Source organism: Mytilus galloprovincialis, chromosome 1, assembly GCF_965363235.1.
Source record: "Mytilus galloprovincialis chromosome 1, xbMytGall1.hap1.1, whole genome shotgun sequence".
Classification (NCBI taxonomy): Eukaryota; Metazoa; Mollusca; class Bivalvia; order Mytilida; family Mytilidae; genus Mytilus; species Mytilus galloprovincialis.
The window spans coordinates 46,810,627-46,829,031 of record NC_134838.1 but is presented as its reverse complement, the minus strand read 5'-3'; the positions used below and the strand labels follow the sequence as shown (position 1 = coordinate 46,829,031).

Below are 18,405 nucleotides of genomic sequence, written 5' to 3'. Positions count from 1 at the left end.
CTGATGGTTCATATTCGACATAATGTGATCCGTATCCGGGGTCAATTATTTCTGGTTGTAATGTTCGGCTGGGAAGTAGTGATTCCTCACTACAGGACAGATTATCGTCTAAAATTCTGCAACGGTCCATCTCCTGGGTTGTATATTCATTTTATTCAATGCATGAGAGCATGGATCTTATCGACGTGCGATCAACCTACGAGTTCCACACTGTATCCATGGCAATTTCAGAGTCAGAAAATACCGGTTGATTTAAAGTAGGTTTTTTGTAGATTTCACCCCCTGAACAGGTGCATGTGTGGAACCGTGTTGGTCTATCCACCTCTGTGTATCCATATCTAACTAAGTAAGACATCACGTGACTTTTGTGACGTATTTTTGTATTATATTTCCCCATATAAAATGCATAGATGCTTCAATCAAGTTTACTTTTCTCATAAACCTGTCCCGTTTTCTAAGTTTTGCAAATCAATCCTTGATATTCAAACATATTTCTATCAAACAATGTTGGTCCTAACAGTTTAATTTTTTATTAAAGTCGGTCATTTTAGACTTGTAAAAACATGCACTTTTCTCGTCATTTCTCCGTTGCCTCCATGCTAAATTACCGATATACATGTCTACTTGTACAACAAATAAAGAAATTCCGTACATTAAAAACAAACTTTTCAAATCGATTAAGTATATTAAAACATATATCTGGCGGAGAATACTACTTAAAACAGTTTAATTTCAAGTCAAAGTCGGTCAAATATCGATTTAAAATATGGATTTTTTTCGGGATTTTTCAAAATGGCGGATGATGTATATCCCATAATATGGAAATTTTGCATCAAATCAAGGATTTGTATAGTAAGACTTTCCTAGATTATATTAATATTTTTATGCAGAATCTCTGAAGTTTCTGTTCTTTTGTTTGGTGATATTTCGATATGATTGATTTCAAAATTATTTTAAGTGTGACACGGGAACATTTATTTGACAGATATCCAGGATATACTGTTACCAGAAAATAGTTTACAATAAAATTATAATAAAATTTTCTCTTCTTTTTTTAAAGGTGTTTTTCTGTTTATTTTATCTTTCTTTAGAAATATATTAATTTTATACATCCCTTTTAGAACAAAAAATGTTTTCATCCCATGAGAAAAAAAAAACCAATGCCCGAAAATTAATATAGATAAATATTCTATACCTTTAAAATTTCATCCCTTTACAGAACAGGTGAACTCTGACTTGGGTTGTAATGTTACATAACAATATAGTGTCAGGTAGACGTGCAAACCAAAAGCAACCAGGTCACTTTAAACATCCTGTATACATGTTTTACCAAAGTTTAAATTTTGCGATATACAAAAGTTTTGATAAATGTACAAAAAAAACTTTCTCTAAATCCCAGTTTCAAATCAGAAGAAGTATCTATCATAATAAACTTTAAGAAAATATGAATTTTATGAAAATGTCTTTAAAAAAATAATTTTGCATAAAAGATATTCAAATATTTTTATTTTTTCATAATTATTTTAAAGAAATATTATGATTCAAATTTTAATTCAAATGGATTTTTTTTTATAGGAAATTCAACGAGATTTCATTGCATATGATTAAATACTTTTTTTTTAATTCAATGTTTTCAGCTTAATCCAGGCATTCAATGAATCGATATAAAGTTTAACATTTGTAAAAAATATGTTATTGTTTACATTTCAACAGAGACCTATAATACGATTGCTCTGATTTCAACAATCTTGTATACCCTATAATATCTATCGACAGAGTTATCGGTCCTGAATAGGACTGATGTAGTTGGGTATGGGTCTTAAATTCCTGGAAATGAGCAATTTCCCGTCTAATAGTACCAGGGGTTTAAGGTGTAGACTCAAAATTTGGTGCCCCTCCCACGTGTGATTTTAAATGTGTATCTGTCTCATAGTCTTGTGACTCGTGTGGCTGACCTTGATACCTGACATCAAGATTGTCCATGTCATTCAATTCACAAGCGGAAAAATCAATCATATCTGACACCAGTCCAGGGACATTTTGCAAGAAAATTGTTACCGTTAATTTTATTATTTCTCAAATATGGTATTTGAGCCAATATTTCTGGATTAATTGTTATGACATTATTTCTCATTACTATAATTCTATGAGCGGTAGCCGTATCAATGCAAGGTACATGTAGGAGAACAGACTCCGAACTGGAGTTTATTTTAATTTTAAACCCACTCATTGTGCTCAATATTGACCTATATTCAGTGATATTTTCACTATAAATAAATGACAAGACAATAATAAAATAGTAAACAAGTCTTTATTGATTTAAATCCGTTTACAAGTAGCAAAGATGTGTATTGCATATTAAAAAATTATGTACACAAATCACGGAAATCACTTCCGGTATTGATCTCAAGTATCGTTGTTACCTGGTAACACGAAATCACGCGAGACTCAATCTGAAAAAATCAATAACTTGAACAAAGTTTGAAAACTTTCACAGGCAGTGAAAAACTTATCATACAACGCTTTTCTCAATGAGGTATCGCTTCTAAAGCTTTTCTTTTGAGCCTAATCCAACTTGGAAAGTCACAGAATTATAGCCAAATTAATTCTGCCACTCACGCTTGATTGCACCTGGTCAAAATCCCGACCAAAATGGCTAACTAGGTCGCACTATGTGCGTTTGAACCACCCGCACTACCAATAATGTGGTGTTCGTCTTGGGAAAGACTCTTTCTCCTAAAAGGACCTGACCTGGACTTTATGTATTAAAAGGACTTAGGCTTAAATACCGTAGTTACCTCTTACACGAGCGTTGTAAATCTGTGTCTTCGTAAGTCACGTCTGGTGTCGTTGACCATTAGCTGAAGAGGGCGCTGCAGGCGTGCGCTGGCTCCGACATCCGCTTTATCCACCCAGAGACCCATTGGTGTCTGTTGCGTACTCCTAGCAGGGAGAATGGTGTCAGTTGTCTACTCCTAGCAGGGAGAACCCGGGGCTTAGGGTAAAGATACAACAAATCCATCGAGTCTCGCTCAACCCCAGTACATTGTATTTCTATTCTGTACTTCTTCAATTCATTGGCAATGATTGCTGCTTTGCCACTTTGGTACATAGTTCTTACATTCAAGGTCCCAAATATGGAGGTTGACTTAGGTGTCAGACGGCTAATCAGCTTTGCAGCTCCGTTTCCGCTTTCCCTGCAATGCGTGATGTCTCTTGTTGTTAGTGAGACCCTCCCTACCGAGTCGGTAAACGTATTTCTGTTCGTCAAGGTTTCTGTAACTGTGATTTTTTTTACAAGGCGAGATAGTTGGTCTTGCGCTCAAACCCCAAACCTGGAGGGCCAGGAATTTTGTTCTCGAGGTATCCTTCCTCTAGATAAGCTGTCTGTCATGACCTACGAGCCTTATCTAACCGGTTTGATTTTGGAGTTGTTCTTTCTCCTAGATTGGTTTCCTTTCTTGGCTTACGACTCTCGTCTATCCGGCTATTTTCCATAGCTGGGGCAAGGTTGATGAGTGCAAGGGCATATCCACACGCCGATGGCCCTACACACTCCATCTCTGGGACACTTGCTGCTCCAAGATCCTCTACAATTACGCCTAGGATGCATGATCCTAGTTACCGTGTGCTGGCGAGAGGATCATTGCAGTAGTCTTGAATAGTGTAGAGGCTATGTATTGGCAAAAAAGTCTTACTCACTAGGCTTCCTTTTCACCTACAAAGCAAGCTAGCCAGCGGTGGTATAAGAGCATATATGGCTCCAACTAACACTAGACGCATACACAATCCAAACACCAACACACCAATTCCTGGTGAAGGTTAATCTAAAAAATTCCTTGAACGCACGCAATTTATCAAATGTTATTTCAACACGAGTTGTACACAAGATGCAGTCGCAGAAACAATTATTGGATAAGTAGGTCTGAACGAATGATAACGCTACGAGCATCCATCCATTGTACATGTATATACAAATGTATATACTACCGGTAACCTTAGTGCATGTACTCTATCTTTTTCTGCCAGGTGACAGAATACAGTTAAAAAATATTTTTATTGAGTACAATGTATTAAGTGGTGACATTTTGATTTAAGGAACCACTATTTTATTCCGAGAGAAGGTTATGGTTTTTAATGTTAAATTATTTTGAGTTTAAACTTTGAAATAAAAAAGATTATTAATTGTATTAAGTAGACTAGTACTGTATATCCAGTATACCAATATCAAATATTGTATGCGAACATTATTTCCATGAAGTGTTGTTTTGCGACATATGAACAATATTTTCTTGTGTATAATAAATATATGAAACAAAAAATAAGTTTGAAGAAAAAACTTCAGAACAGGGTTCTGTTTAATTGTATGACCAAATTAACAAGGCCAGCCTTGATTTTAACTTGTTTTTAGTATTATAAATTACGTCAAAGTGGGTGAAATATTTAAAATTTCATATTGTATAGGCTAGGCCTATGTGACTTACTTTAGAAATTCATGTGTTTAGTACAATCATTCTCTGATGAAGAACATCTACTAATCAGGAAGTACAGGTATCTGTCAATATAAATAACCAATGCGACATCGCCGATAGCTATAATACGGCTATTTTTATTGTAAATTATATCAAAGTGGGTGAAATATATTGTTGTATAAACATTCAAACTCTATGGACTAAGCATGTGTGACTTTAAAAGTAATTCATGTGATAAGTCATTCTCCGAAGATGAACAACTTTTATCCAGGAACTTAAGTACAGAGATCTGTATTTATGAATATCCAAAATCAAAACGAACGACAGCTATAAAAAAAAATGAAATGCAAAACATCAAAGTAAAATGTAGAAGAAGCTTTAAAAAAAATCAACTTCTATGTAGAGTGATCCTGTATGACCTACATCGTAATGTATGTGAGCCAGCTTTCCCTTTTAAAACATTGAATTCGAATGTTAATTGTCACACTATTTTCCACCCTAAGACATGCTATAATTTGAACAAGAGAAAGTAAATAATATAAGAATTCAAAATATAAATTTACATAGGCTGTTTTGAAAGAAATGATGTAGAATAACAATATTAAGTCAGTTGCACTATTCTCTTTTAGAAGTTACAAAATGGCGATAACCACGCTACCGTGACTTCTCGTTAAAGTCACACGGGCCACGATCGTTCGCTGACGTTGCCTATTCTGTGATTTATATGTTTCTGATTATAAAACTAACTCTTTGTATTTACACACAAAGAAAACTGTGTAGTTGAAATTTACAAAAACATATAAAGTAGAACACTTCAAAAATGTATTAAACTTTTAACAGTAAACTACTGGGTCGATTAACATTTAAAGATAGTGGTTAAATTTAAAGGTATATCATTAAGACTCTAAAATATTCAAATTCTATTAGTTTGTGTTATTAACTTCATTGCTTCCTGTGAGAACTAAATATCCGGTAAATTGGTTTAAACCTTTTTAAAGCTGAAAAATGGAAACGTTACAACTAGTTAATATAATATATGAACCCGGAATTTTATCAATATATTATTAGCTCACCTGGCCTAAAAGGCCATGTGAGCTTTTCTCATCACTTGGCGTCCGTCGTCGTCGACGTCGTCGTCGTCGTTAACAATTTTTCAAACATCTTCTCCTCTGAAACTGCTGAATGGATTTGGATGAAACTTAGCATGATTGTTCCTTAGATTATCCTGCACAAAGTGTGTGCTTCGATTTTTGATCCGTCAAAAAACATGGCCGCTGTTACTTAAAATAGAACATAGGGGTCAAATGCAGTTTTTGGCTTATATCTCAAAAACGAAAGCATTTAGAGCAAATCTTACACGGGGTAAAAATGTTCATTAGGTCAAGATCTATCAGCCCTGAAATTTTCAGATGAATCAAACAAACCATTGTTGGGTTGCTGCCACTTAATTGGTAATTTTAAGGAAATTTTGCAGTTTTTGGTCATTATCTTGAATATTATTATAGATAAGATAAACTGTAAACAGCAAAAATGATCAGCAAAGTAAGATCTACAAATAAGTTAATATGACCAAAATTGTCAATTGACCCATTAAGGGGTTATTGTCCTTTAATGACAATTTTTCACAATTTGTTCATCATATTTGCTAACTTTAAAAAATCTTCTCCTCTAAAATTCTTAACCAAATTCAACCAAACTTCAACTGAATGATCAGTAGGGTGTATAAAATAAAGTTTGTGCTTTATTTTTTATTTCGTCAAAAAACATGGCCGTCATGGCTAAAAATAGAACACAGGGTAAAATGCAGTTTTTGGCTTATATCTCAAAAACTCCAGCATTTAGAGCAAATAAGACAAGAAGTTAAAGTATTTATTAGGTCAAGGTCTACCTGTCCTGAAATTTTCAGCCGAATTGGGTACCTGGTTTTTCAGGTATAATGCCCCTGAATTGATGATTTTAAAGAAATTTTGCAGTTTTTGGTTATTATCTTGAATATTATTATAGATACAGATAAACTGTTAATAGCAAAAATGTTAAGCAAAGTAAGATCTACAAATAAGTCAATTTGACCAAAAATGTCAATTGACCCCTTAAGGAGTTATTGCCCTTTAAAGACTTTTTTCACGATTTGTTCATCATGTTGACTTACTTTAAAAAATCTTCTCCTTTGAAACTGCTGTATCAATTTCAGCCAAACTTAGGCTAAATGAGTTTCAGAGTATCTAGTATAAATTTTATATTTCATTTCCTTGTATGTCAGAAACATAGCTCAGACTATGGCTAAAATAGAACATAGGAGAAAATGATTTTTTTTTTTGCTTTTGAAGAAAATAGGACGATTCAAAGAACATTTAAATAAATTGAAAAGCCAAAATAATCATTGATGAAAGATTTAACCAAAAAAATTAAGGTGAGCGATTCAGGCTCTTGAGAGCCTCTTGTTTTAACCGACAAACTAAAAAAAGATATCAGGGTGCAATCGAAATTTAAAAAAGAGGAGCGTTATGACCATTCGAAAAGAACATTAAAAAATTTTTATAGACAGAAAACATATAATTAAAATATAACATGCGAAAATTCCGGTGAACAACTTACTGTCAAATATGATAAGTTAATTGCACTCTTGTATAACCATAGGCTCTTGTGGATAGGACAATTTATTTTAGCCCTCGCCTTTTTATCGTTATTTGTTTGATTCTGTATCATATGAACATAATTGTACCAGAATGACTCGTATAAATTTGCTATTTACTATCAATTACAAGTTTACTATTCACAGCGGTCACTGATATATAATAATTACTTTATCTATATGATATACCAGTGACCAATATCTGACAGGATGAACTGTTATCGGCTTATTTCCTTTACATATTAACATACACGTTTTTTTGTTTTTTGTTCTTTTTTTTAGAAAATTTGTAAGTCGGTTGGTAACAATTTGTCTCAGTTAAAGTTTTAAGTGTAGTAAGGTCATACACCTTATAACGGTGTCAACACATTACATATGAAACAGTCTACTCCAAATTTAATAGTGAATGCAGATCTTGGCTTATATGTTATTACTGTGTCTATAAAGTTGCGAATTAAAATTTTCTGGAAAAGACTTCTTCATTGAAAAGAAGGTACAATTTGTATTGTCTTTTATATAAACACACTTTTTATTTTAATATTAAAACGAAAACGGAACATAAATAAAGCGGATATCGTACATGAAAAAAATAGTTTTGATTTAAGATTTATGTCAAATAATTATAGTACATGGAATGCACAATATGCTAATAAACGGGTGTCATAAAGTATTGAACTCAAGTAAAAACTCAAAGACAGGTTTCATCAAGAATGCTTTGTTTTTAATTCAGACTCGCCTAAAAGTAGAAAAGGAAAAAAGAAAAAAGTATGTTATCGTATGTTTTTTAAAAGAATTTACTGAAACAATTTGATAAATTTTTAATTTTTTTAACCTTATAATTTAATTTATGCATTGTGCTTAATATATATGTGATAGTCACTATCAGCTGATTGAGTCCAGAAGGTGGCAGGGTTTACAGAAAGAAGACATTGTCTGTTGTCTATGTGATTCAAATTACATTGATGACGAGACCCTTAAAATTATGTAGAAAATTTGATTGAGAAAGAAAGACGTCAAATTTTTACCACGTTACTGTTGATCAGTCCCTGAAATCAATCTTTTAACTCCCCAAATATTGCAATATTGGAAAAAAAAATATGTGAAAGTCGGTCCTCCAAGTTAATTTCATTGTAATGTTCACTCAGACTTCTTTTATACTGAGTTCTAAAGTGTTTATTGCTGTGCGTTTGTTTTTTTTCTACATTGGCTAAAGGTATAGAGGGAATGTTTAGATCTACCTAATTTAAAACATATCTAACCCTGTCGCATTTTTGTGCCTGTCACAAGTAAGAAGCCTTCGGCCATTCTTATTCTTGTGTGAATTTTAATTTGAGCTTATTTACATGTTATGGAGTTTAGTATGACGTCCATTTTCACTGAACTAGTACACATTTTTGTTTAGGGGACAGCTGAAGCCGGCATCCGGGTGCAGGATTTTCTCACTCTGAAGACCCGTTGGTGGCCTTCGGTTGTATTCTGCTCTTTGGTCGGGTTGTTGACTCTTTGACACATTCCCCATTATTTACACATGCATGTAAGAATTGTACCTCATACATCTGTAGTTAATTAAAGAATCAAGTTTAAGGCAAAGCATAACAAACAAGCAATTTATGTGGAATTAACGGCCACAGTTCACTTTGAATGACGAGGTCTGACATGATAACAGAATGCCGACATGATTGATTTAACTGACAAATCTGTGCACCATTGGTAGCAATGGATGCTCAAGTTCCTCCAGGTTAAATCCTAAAGAGAACGAGGGCCATGATCCCCAAATACGTCGGGTCTTATTCGCATCACCCCCTGGTTTCAGGGGAGTAAAGATTAACAATTTCTAGATTAAACAAACAGTTAAGCTCGAACTGGTACCAATTCAGAACCGGCCACTCAGGGTAGACATGAGATGGTCTCAACAGAACTTCCTGCGGTAACGCAGGAAAGTAAAAAACTAATATGATCCGACGTACAATACAGGAACGGATCATGACCCCTTAATCTTGCCAGACCCCGCCAAACAACCTTTTACTGTGACAAAATATTTTATTACCATATAATGAACAATTATACTAGTATTGGAGATATAAACTCTGAAAGTTCATAACAAAAATTTAAAGTTCTATATGTGTTCCAGGTGGATAAACTAAAGTCATACTGATTGTTCCAATCGCATTGCTGGTGGCTGATTGTCCTGGTAAAACTGTATAACACTCACTCGAATATTTAGAATACGATAGTTCTCAAAAGTTTGTTCAGCAAGCAATTCCATCGGCTTAGTCTAGTCATCTTTAATTTGTCCAACGACGTATTTAGTATCAGGCTTCTCTCTAAACAGCCTGAAAAATGAATAAAAACAGCAGCAGACACAAGTAATTGTTGATAGTGTGAGGGGAGGTGGGTGGGTTTTGAAACTTTCACTTATCCAGAGCGGCTAGTTCAACTGTGAGGCTGAAGTCACGTGATGTTTATAAGCCGGAAGCGAGATGCGGATCCGAATGATAAAATATGTCAATTAAGGAAAATAAATATATTAATCAAATCTCTTTCATTAAATTGGTTTATCTTATAAGTGATAAACCTTATTAATAAAAGAATCAAGTTTAAGGCAAAGCATAACAAACAAGCAATTTATGTGGAATTAACGGCCACAGTTCACTTTGAATGACGAGGTCTGACATGATAACAGAATGCCGACATGATTGATTTAACTGACAAATCTGTGCACCATTGGTAGCAATGGATGCTCAAGTTCCTCCAGGTTAAATCCTAAAGAGAACGAGGGCCATGATCCCCAAATACGTCGGGTCTTATTCGCATCACCCCCTGGTTTCAGGGGAGTAAAGATTAACAATTTCTAGATTAAACAAACAGTTAAGCTCGAACTGGTACCAATTCAGAACCGGCCACTCAGGGTATACATGAGATGGTCTCAACAGAACTTCCTGCGGTAACGCAGGAAAGTAAAAAACTAATATGATCCGACGTACAATACAGGAACGGATCATGACCCCTTAATCTTGCCACGTGAGTGAGTCTATACACACTCATTAATACCCCCCCTTTTTTTTCTTAACCCCTTGAAAACCATAAGAAATTCTATTTTAAATTATACTTCCGGGAAACGCCGAATTTTTTGAGATGATAGGAAAGTTTCAATACCCCCTTGTATGTTATTCAAGTATATATCATAACCAATATCGGATAAGTGAGTTCCGTCATATCTATACAAGTTCATCTCTCGAGCTCGGATATTAGGATGCTGAATAACACAGTGCCCATCATTCAAGGCATAATTGTTAATAGCCGAGTTTACTCGTTTTCGAGATCTTTCGATAGCTTTTCCATCTGTAGCACCGTGCCAATACCTTCGCATTAACATTTCACTCCATACGATGCGAGTGTTAGGTAGAAGTAAATGCAGACGCAGAATATCCCTTTCAATATTTTGGATGAGTTCCAAAGATTTAACTTTGATCAGATCATTGGAACCAAGCTGAATGATTATCATGGCGGGAGGAGAAAATTTGTCAACTGCATGGGATACCTTGGCATTAAAATCATTCCACAACATACCCCTTTTTCCAAACCAGCGTATGTACACCCCTCTGCTTTGAAGACCAATGTTTGGGCCCCCGTATCTCGTTTTTGCATTTGTCTGTGCCCAATATACAATTGAAGATCCGACGAACCAAATAGCTTTTGAACCTAAAAGGAGGTAATATGTATTATAATATTAAAAACACTTCGTTTGAGCTGTAATGAAAGTTAAATTTAAGACTCAGATACGAATATAGCGTAAATATGCAACGGACGACCATCGACCGCACTGCTTGATAATATCGTCTTTAACACCATTTTTTGCCATATCAGTAGCTCGTCCTATCCGAAAAGAATGAGAACGAATGTGGAACGGTAGTTCACAGAAACCCAAACATTTTTGAAGCAGGGAACAAAATTGATATTTTGTTAAGGCCAAACCATTAAAATGTGTATATAATTTATTTGATCCATTTACGCCGGAGTAGCGAACCTGCAAGTAAGATTGTAATAGCGTGATTGGACAGATATTCGAATCTGCATGGCTTTGAATGATCAGGGTTATGGAAGTATGCTTTTGATCGGTTTTTGAGCTGCATATTTTTACATGTAATTCGGTTTGACCCTTACTCTTATCAAAAGTGATATCTTCACATTTCAATGCATGTCCGCTTTCGTCAGTACGACTGTTTATAGCCAACTCACTTACCCGTAGCATGGCGAAATACGCAAGAGAAAAAGCAGAAGAAAACAATATAGTTTCATATTGAGAATTGCAGACGCTCCGTAGACTGTGAATTAAACGTTTTAACAAGTCGAACGATATCGGCGTTCGAACATCTGGTTTTTGCGGATTTTTTCTACGCAATCCTTCAATCATTTTGCAGATGATGAATGATTTCGTGTTATCTGTTACATTGTTAATCTTGTGTGTGTGGGCCAATCCGGATATGTAGGTAGAAACAGTAGACGCAGAGAAACCTTTGTACGACAGGTATGCTATGAATTGAGCTATTTCGTCGATAGGTACCGGCCAAATATCGCGATTGTTATAAATAATGCGAAACTTTTTTAAACATTCTACTGCTGTTTTATAAGTTTTCCAGGAGTTCGGAGCCATTGAACATTTAAGTAATAGGTCTGCCTCGTCTTTTAAACATTCCAGAGATGGACCGGAATCGAGTATGGGTTTGCATCTGCTGTGGGGCATAGTTTCCGGAACTTCTGAAAATCACAACGAGAGAGGGAGTCAGCAAGAGATTTCAAATGACCTGGGATATGTTCGGCTTTAATCAATATGTTGCATTCCAAGCAGGCCAATACAAGTTTTCTGATTAGGGACATAACACTTGTCGACTTTGAAGACTTTTTATTGATTATAGAAACTACGCTCTGGTTATCTATGTGAAATAAAATTTTCTTGTTTTTTAACATGCCTCCCCAAATGTCCAAAGCAGCAACTACAGGGAACAGTTCTAGAAAGGTAATATCGGTTAAAATTCCAGAATTTATCCAATTGTGGGGCCAACTCGCCTGGGCCCATTTCCCTTCAAAATAAATACCAAAGCCTTTTCCGACCCCACCTGCACTGTCAGAGAACAATTCGAGATCTGAGTTTGATGACCAGAATTTATCCAGAATTACGGTAGTACCGTTGTAGTTTGATAGAAATAGTAACCAAATATTAAGGTCTTCTTTCATAGCCTTAGTTATTCTGGTTCTGTGATGGGGCCTACGCAAATTGCAAGTTGCGTCAATCAAACGACAACAAAAGGCTCGACCCGGGACAATCACTTGACATGCAAAATTTAGTATACCAATCAAAGATTGTAAATCCCGAAGGGTGATTTTGGATCTACCTAAACAATAAGAAATTCTGGCTTTTAACTCAATAAGTTTGTCTTCGGGGAGACGCATTATCATGTTGATAGTGTCGAATTCTATACCAAGGAATATCAACACTTCCGTTGGCTCGACCGTTTTTTCCTCTGCTAACGGAACCCCCCAAAGTTTACAAGAATCCTGAAAACACTTTAGAGTGTCGTGGCATTGAGAAGTTTGTGCCTCGCCTCCAAGCAGAAAATCGTCCAAATAATGTAAAATATTGTCGTTTTTTGACTGTTGCTGTACAACCCAATGCAAGGCGGTGGAAAAGGATTCAAATAGCGCCGAGCTAATACTGGCCCCCATTGGGAGGCATTTATCAAAGAAATATTGATTCTCAAATTTGAACCCCATCAGATCAAAATCACCCGGAGAGAGTCTTAGCAACGAAAAGCCGATTTTACGTCGCACTTGGCCAAGAGCGTGTTCTTTTTCAATCTGTGAATCATATTGACAGCGTCGTCTATACTTGAGTATTTTACAGAACAGTACTGCTTGTCAATAAAGTCATTAACGGAGTGATTTATAGGAAAGGACAAATTATGAATTAACCTGAATTCTGAACTAGATTTTTTAGGGATAACCGAGATCGGAGAAACACGAAAGGTGGGGAACGGAGGTTCTGAAAAAGGACCAGCTACCCTACCCAGGTTAATTTCTTTAAGGATTTTTTCCTGGCTATGGTGGCTTTCTCCCCATTCATTTCTTTAGAATCTATATCCATAGGAAGTCTCGGACCGGAGTATTTTAGTTTAAACCCCGCTTCGAGACCTTGTATCAGGTCTCGCGCAACCTCTTGATGTGGGTAATTTTTGAGAGCTTTCTTTACTTCATCGACGTTTATTGGCGAATTACCCAGAGAATACAAATGCTTGTAACCTGCAAATTAAAAACAAAAACAAACACAAATTAATTAACATGATAAAATATAGTAAATACATTTTTTCTAGTACAAAGAGAGATAACTCGACCATTTCTAGCAAACAAGTTCAAATGTACTGAAAGATATCTCTCACGTGTGCTAAATCTGTATTCTATTTATACTCGGTTACAGCCTCTGATTCATATATGTATACGTCATTATGTAGTTATAATTAAACTGGATCGGGAACTGAACATGTCTGTTCAATAAGCCACACATAACAATATCTAAATATAATTTCTAGGAAAAATGTCTGATTTAAAATGATGTTTACAAAAACAAGGTAAACAAAAACAAAGCGGAATTAATTTCTGCATTCTAAATAGGGATGACTACCATTACATTTCGAGCATTTGTGAGCAAATTTGCAATTCTTGCCAAATGCACAAGTACCCTTGTTATTGAATAATCTGCATGTAAACACGCGTCGTTGTCCTACATTTTGACTCGACGCCCCACTTGTCGATGAATTCCCACTATGCGATTGATGGTTATTGCCATTTGAAATTCCTGTGTTAAAAGAAGGACTAACGTTCGGAGTAGATACACATAGTAACCACAGCTCCATATCGACAACTCCCCATGAAGAAAAGGGGGAAAAAACTTTACGTAACCTAAATTGCTCATCATAATGAACCCAGCCTCCAGAGTAACCCCTTGAGGCTGCCATTCTGACTGTTTGCATGTATTTGAAAAATTCCAGACCTTTGTTGGGCCATTTTTCAAGCATGACACTTCCATAAATCATGAATCTGGAAGTCCAGACATAAATACTTTTTATGGGGCTTTTCTTTTGGTTAACTAGGGATAAAACATCCCCTTTAACTACCAGTTCACCCTCTAAATTTTGCTCGTTTACAAGGTCCCGGGTGGATTTTAGAAGAACGTTCAGGTCAATAAATTCACCGTTCCATATTTTTTCTTTAATTTTGACCGGAATATGGGATGAAATGGGATCGAACACACTTGAAATGTATGAAGGGGATTGGTCCACTTGTAAACGAGTATCTAAAGACCCAGCAGCCGACCCGTGAGAAACATTTGAGACAGTTAACATACCAAGGTTGTTGTTTGCTGGACTCATCACTCCGCTGGGGCCAGGTTGTATAGTCAGTGGTAACAAATCTCCCCTTGGTCTGTCCAGTGCGTCTCCCTCGTTGCCATTTGGACTTTCTGTATCCATCTCATCTTGAATCCTGAAAGGCACGAATGGGAGTTCCTGATGTGCGTCTGATACAATGTTAATAGCTGCACACCTAGCAATTGCCAAATTAGGATCTGTCGCTGCTCTAGACACTTGAACGGTTCTTGTCGTGTTCTGTGATTTTGAAAGTGCTCCTCGTGTTGACGGCCCTTTGCCTTTTCTAGATTTCTTTGCTGGACCTGCAGGCTGCTGTGAAACCTTTTTGGGAACATTACGAGGCCTTTTCGGTGGTTTCATATCTGATTAGAAATCTATAAGTTGCGGATGTCGAAGATTTTTTGACGATTGTCTTTTGAAACTTTTGAAACTTTCACTTATCCAGAGCGGCTAGTTCAACTGTGAGGCTGAAGTCACGTGATGTTTATAAGCCGGAAGCGAGATGCGGATCCGAATGATAAAATATGTCAATTAAGGAAAATAAATATATTAATCAAATCTCTTTCATTAAATTGGTTTATCTTATAAGTGATAAACCTTATTATAGTGTTTATTTAAGAACAAGAATTTTTATCAAATCCAACCAAAGGGCCCGTTTCCTAGCATAATTTTATACACATATATATATATAGATAACTAGGTATTTGTAGAAATAAAGCATAACATTTGTCAATACAATGTTATGTCAAATTCTAATCAGATTGTTTTGATGAAGGAGTGTGTATACATACAGAACTCTAATCAATGATCATTAATTGTGGCATCGGGAGTAAAATGCTATTAAAATGGAAAACAAACTTATGAATTTTGATTCCAAAACATAGGACTTATCCAAAATGAAATTTGTAGATTTTTCAGATAAAGGTGTATTTCTGACTTTTAAGTAAGCTTAATAGTATAATTTCTATTTTAAAGTGGTACAATGTACTTAACATTACAGGGCGATAACTGTGTAATTAAAACATCAGCTGATTTGTTAAAGAATATTCTTCTTCTGAATGATAAAAAAAAATGTTTGTCAACTATATATCAAACGAAAAATTTCCGATAGATTGTTACATTTGTTATATTTTTGTCAAAGGGTCAAAGTAGATATTTTGTCAATATTTTATGTTAAAACTAGACAAATTAATTTTTGTCAAGGTGTTTGATCCACCTTCATTTAAATTTTAATATGATTATGTAATGAAAATATGAATAAATCGTTTCCACGTTATATGTATCATACGCAAACAAACTTAATGTAGTATACAAAATGACATCTCATATATTTAATGAACACATGCAAAAACTATTAAAGTGAAGAACAAGGTTACATCATTTACTTATATGTAGGTATAAACCTACATATGAATTCATTCAGGTGAACATTTTAATTACAAATTTAACCAAAACAAAACCAGAACAATATTATTTAGCTAATATGCATATGTGGCTATACTTAAAAATTTGTTCACAAATAGTTCGATACGATGAAGTCTAGAGGAAATTGGAATTGGAAAGAACAAACTGACAACAGCTATTAAAAATGAAATAATACAAAATGTAAGTATTTGATCAATATTTTCATCGGTCTTTAGCTACACAAATGAAGTAAAATACATTTCAAATTTGCCATGCAAACATTTAAACGATTTTTTTTAATACTTAAAAGATAAATGTTCAGAATGGATACTTATACATGCAATTGATATTTTAGGGATTTGGTCAGTTTATTAAATATGATCGCATGACTCCACGTCTTACGTTTAGGAGATAACTGTATTGTATTTTAAGCTCCGACGGCATCAATTGGGGATTTGATGGTCGCAAATTTAGTTTACTGGCGACGCGTTAGCGGAGACAGTAAACGGGTATTTGCGACCATCAAATCCCAATTGATGCCGTCGGAGCTTAAAATACAATATTGTTATCTCCATTCTAATGAAACTGACAGAAAACAACGTTAAAACATGTATTTAAAATCTGTCATATGCCGTCTGCGCTTGCGCGTACGTCCCATAGCATCTATTGTCAATTGATGCCATGTAAGAAAGTGACGTTATCCAATCAAAATGAACGTTACAAACGTTGTTGCATTAGAATTTATATTTACTGAATGGTATCTCTAGATAAATCCTAACAAAAACAACGGCACCTTTGTTGTTATCAAAAGATTATTCCTTTTTGGTAACTGACATTAATTCTTATTGAAAGTAAATAAAATAGAAAACAATGCATTTCAATAGTCCATTTTTGCCAATTACCGATTTGATTCTGTTATTACACACTTTTTAAACATATTACTTCCCTTTGTCAATCGTAGACTGGTTCCATACCGGACAAAACTGGCTTTTGCCAACGCAAGGCATGATGAATTGAAATTGATGTATCGGCAGTTTAACTAATTTTTCGTGAAAAATAATTTCTGATGTCAAACGTATTTAGCTAAACAACATATTAATGTAATTAAAAGATTGAAAACCTCATAGATTACTCACATTACGCTCAGGTTAATTTGCTCTTTCTGCTAGCTCTCCATTGTAAATAATAATTAATGTCCCTCATAAAGGGAGACAACAAAAAGGGAACTCTAATTACAGGGTCAATTACGGGAATTGGCAAATAGCCTATTGAATAAAAATTAGATTTGGTGAGGGATTACTAGTGGGGATTATAAACTATATTTTGATTTTCGATATTTAACGATTCAACAATTCAGCATTTTCAAAGCATAATGATTGTCCATTTCTTTCAATTTTTAATCTTTGTCTACACCCTATAAACTATATGTTTAAATTGATCTGGTATTCAATTTAGTTTTTGATAAGCAACATTTAATTGTCCCTACATGTAAAATCATTAATACGAGTACGGACGAAAAAGTTCGGTCCTGAACTTTGTCGGTTTCAAAAACCACAGCATCGGTGTCAATGTATTTTCTTCCTAAAATAAAGAATCTTATATTTAAAATAAAATGTAATGTTGAAATAAAATTAAGAATGGAAATGGGGAATGTGTCAAAGAGACAACAACCCGACCATAGAGCAGACAACAGCAGAAGGTCACCAACAGGTCTTCAATGCAACGAGAAATTCTCGCACCCGGAGGCGTCCTTCAGAAAAGCTACCAGATTTAAAATTTACAATGGAAATATCAATCTTTTATATGACACCATATGTTGTTTAACCTATTGTTCACATTGACAGTCTTTCCAACAACGACTTTATACCTTCATGAACCTCGAACTACTACGGGGTCTTACAGTTATGAAAACGTTTTCTTTTTGTTATATAAAAAAAGAAGGAATAATGAAAACGAAATAGGTCAAACTCAACTAAAATTATTATGGAATATCTACACACTGCCATCGCCTGTCATTGCAGCAAAAAAAAAAAGACTCATGATTTTCTTTTGGTTATAAATAAACTTAGTACAAGACGTTTAAACTTTTCCCTTTTTATAATAATGATGGAAATATATCAACCATTACGTGTATCGCTCCATATATCAATGGTAAAACTACGCAGGCGATACATTTCTGCGTATCAAAAGGGTTTTTAATTTAGAAAATAAAAGGAAAACTTAGTTTCAATATATAAATTCTACAACAGTCAGGATTCTACTTCGTCAAAATGTATCCCCATTTAAGCCATGCCATTGTATATAGGGATGACGCGGTCTTGAAAACCGATACATTTATCCGCATAGCACTATGATCATGGTTTATACGATACAGGTATTATATCTCTAGATTTGACATTAAGCGTCCAGTATGACTCTAAACTGATATACATGTACACCCTATTATCTTTTAAATATAATAGGACAGAACGATCTG

The 18,405-nt window shown here is 34.8% G+C and overlaps 1 long non-coding RNA gene across 1 annotated transcript; it reads right to left on the bottom strand.

The window, feature by feature from the left end:
- Positions 1 to 9,728: 9,728 nt before the first annotated feature.
- Positions 9,729 to 14,549, bottom strand: LOC143076114 (uncharacterized). Its single transcript, XR_012978534.1, has 2 exons — positions 14,504 to 14,549; positions 9,729 to 10,806 (listed from the first exon to the last, which is right to left on the bottom strand). It is a non-coding gene; the product is annotated as an uncharacterized LOC143076114 (long non-coding RNA).
- Between the last annotated feature and the right edge of the window lie 3,856 nt (positions 14,550 to 18,405).